Source organism: Octodon degus, unplaced genomic scaffold (assembly GCF_000260255.1).
Source record: "Octodon degus isolate 3935 unplaced genomic scaffold, OctDeg1.0 scaffold00116, whole genome shotgun sequence".
NCBI classification, from domain to species: Eukaryota; Metazoa; Chordata; class Mammalia; order Rodentia; family Octodontidae; genus Octodon; species Octodon degus.
In genome coordinates, this window is record NW_004524692.1 from 6,565,771 (window position 1) to 6,569,202 (window position 3,432).

Here is a 3,432-nt window from a genome sequence, read left to right on the forward strand (position 1 = left end):
CCATCTCTGACAAAGCAAAACAAAAAAGGAGGATATAAATAAAAGGCCATTTTGTGTGTGTGTGTGTGTGTGTGTGTGTGTGTGTGTATATATGGATAGATATATAGCTACTTTCTCTTAGTTCAATGAGAAGAATGATTTGCACTAATATTATTTAGACAAGATATGTCTGTATCTTGTCCTGTGAATAACTATTATGAAGACAATATACAATGTATCAATTATTGTAACTGTCCTACTAACCTGTCTTGAAACTGTTTCATTGCCATTTTTCTCATTAAAATGAATAAAAACTTTTAAAAAAATTAAAAAAAATAAAAATTAAAAAAAAAAAAATGAGACCAGCCAGCGTGTAGGCCCAGTGAGAGTGAGCGGGACTACCCACCCTCTCGCCAAAGCCTCATTCCAGCCAGCACCCAGGCCAGGCATGTGTGTGGAACTTCCTCCATCAGACAGGCCCAGTGTAGAACCCTGCAGCAGAACTCCCTGCAGAGAGGCTAGAGGCAAGACCCACCCAGCTGATCCAGGAGCAGGACATCTTGCCAGAGTGGCACAGCGGGTTCACTTCCAAGGGCTGCAGCAGGAAGAAGTGGAGCCCAGCAGCCAGACCCAAGCCATACCTACGTGGATGAATTTGAACTTGGTAGATCCAGACCTGGTGCTAAGGTAATAACTCAACCAAAGCTTTACATCAAAGGTCAGAAGACAGTGCTATACAAAAATGACAAAGAGAAGAAACAATGCATTCTCAGGCTCTGAGCCCACCCAGATCAAATGCAGGAAACAATAGCATAGAAGAAATTGGAAAGCACACACCTGAAATCTCTGAAATAATAGCGTTGGAGGTAAAGAAACAACTGCAGAAAGGTATAGAGGAAATCAGATCAGAAATAATTTCTGAAGTAAAAGAAGAAATAACTATAATCAAAAAAGTACTAAGTACTTCTAAAGAAGACACTGATAAAAAATAGAGGAGCGTATAAAAATGATGGAATCCTTGAATGAGCAACATAGGAAAGAAATAGAATGCATGAAGCAGATCCAAAGTGATATACAGGAAATTAAAACCAGCTGGCAAAACTATTTGAATGAAAGTGAAAATAGACTTTCAGACCTTGAAGACACCATTGCAGCTAGTGAAAAGGTAAGAAAAGATCTCTTAAAAACAACCAGGATGCAGGAAAAAATAATTCAACATCTGCAAGATAATGCAAAGATGAACAACGTGAGACTAATAGGCATCAATGAGAAAGGAGTCAATACAAATGATATAAAAAAATATGGGCAGAAGTGATAACAGAAAACTTCTCCAATATGGGGAGACAATCTGCCATTCAGGTAACCGAAGCATATAGAACTCCAAATGGCATCAAGCCAATTAAAACCACACCTAGACATATAATAATCAAGATCCCAGAAATTCAGCACAGGAACAATATACTAAAAGCTGCTAGAGAAAAGAAAGAGATCACATTTAAAGGAAAACCCATCAGCATAACGGCAGATTTCTCCTCACAAACCATCAAGTCAAAAACAGCATGGAGCAAAGCACAAGTCTCGCAAGAAAACAAATTCCAACCCAGACTGCTATAGCCTGCAAAATTCTCTTTCAAGTTTAATGGAGAAGTGAAATACTTCCATGACAAAGAACAACTAAAGAATTTCATGACGACAAAGCCAACCCTACACAGACTACTAAAAGATATGCTAGAGAGGGATTAAAATGACCACAGTTCAATGAATGAGAATGGAAAGAACCCATCAAATAGGGCAAACAAATACAGGAGGAAAAAGAGACATACAACAATAGTCTTTCAATTATTCTTTTGTATATAGCAGCAAAGTATTTCCATCAGCATACTCTACAAATGCACTTCTCCTGCACCCTATGGGTCATGATTCTGTCCAGGTCTACAGGGTGGATATCAAGCAAATAGCAGTAGCTCAGTCCCACAAGTGACACAAGTAAGCATCATGTACACTGTCCACATCCACCACACACTAGAACTTTTTGCGATATCATATCCCCAAACTGTTAGAAGTGCTGGTCATATATTTGCCATTTCAGCATTTTTGTTATGTTTTACTCTTAGTAATTCTTAATTATATGGCAAGTGCAAGGTCCTGAGTTCAATCCCCGGCACCAAAAAATAATTCTTACCTATTGTAAAAACTTTTTCTTAGTTGATATTTTTATATATAGTACCCTATTCAAATACTGTGTGAGTATGCTGAATTGATCACAGATTCGTACATATGATGCACTACATTCTGGCCTCTTAGCTGGACTCACAATTTTATTTTATTTTTTGAATATTGTTTTGAAATATTTAATTTAATTTTTAATTAATTTTCTGAATATTGTTTAATTTTAATTTTTGTTTTATGACTTATATTGTATCTTTGACTTATAATCTACTTATAAGCATGATATTTTCTCCTGGTATTAGAAACTTTAAAAAGTATTTTTCCATTTTCCATTAACTTTACATTAGTTCTTCTTTGTCTTTTACACACACACACACACACACACACACACACACACACACGAAAAAATATGCATATAACCTGACATAAGATTGATACTGTTTTGGGCTGGTGAGATGGCTCAGTGGTCTAAAGCACCTACTTAGAACAAGCTTAGCAAAGCCAAAGGGACAGCGGTTCATCCCCCAGCACCACATGCCAGCCAGCCCCGCCCCCTGGTGGACTGAGCTGGCCACACACACACACACACACACACACGAATAAATAAAATTTTTTTTAAAAAAAGATTGATACTGTTTTGTGGAAATCTTCAATGATCTTTTAAATGGGTTCTTCTAACATAATTATATTTTATATAATCCTGCAAAACTACCACTTTGAGAGCTCTTTATTCTTTATCCAGGACCACACAGCAATTTCTCTTGCCTTCTGGATTATGGTCTTTGTTATTTTCTATATTCTATGTCTGGAGTTATTATAATATTTTGAGTTTGTAATAACTGGAAAATATTTTACTTTTTAGTTTTCAAAGGTATGTTTGCCAAGTATAAAATTCAATGAGGACAGATTTTTTTTTTCTTTTTCAGTCCTTTGAATAAATAAGTCTAAGTTTCTTACCACTTGCTCTTTTTTTTTTTCTAATGTGAAATAAGATGCCATTTAATTTTGTTCCTCCATAGCTAATATTTTTTCTATGTATATGCTTTAATGATTTTTTTTCTTCACAATTAGTTTTAGACAATTTCATTTTTGGGTATCTTGGTATGATTTTATTCATATTTCTTGTGCAAAAGTTTCATTTTTCTTGGAAATGTGATGCTATAATTGTAACTAAATTCAGAAATTTTTTTTTCTTTTATTAATTTTAATGAGAAAAAGATAAAATAGCAATGAAATAGTTTCAAAACAGGTTAGTATGACAGTTACAATAATTAATACATTGCG

General features: G+C 35.1%; 1 protein-coding gene across 1 annotated transcript in view; it reads left to right on the forward strand.

Annotated features, from left to right (window-relative positions):
• The window catches only part of Slamf6 (SLAM family member 6), a 68,132-nt gene that overhangs the window by 63,793 nt on the left and 907 nt on the right, over positions 1-3,432 (forward strand). The gene's annotated exons all lie outside the window — the stretch shown is intronic.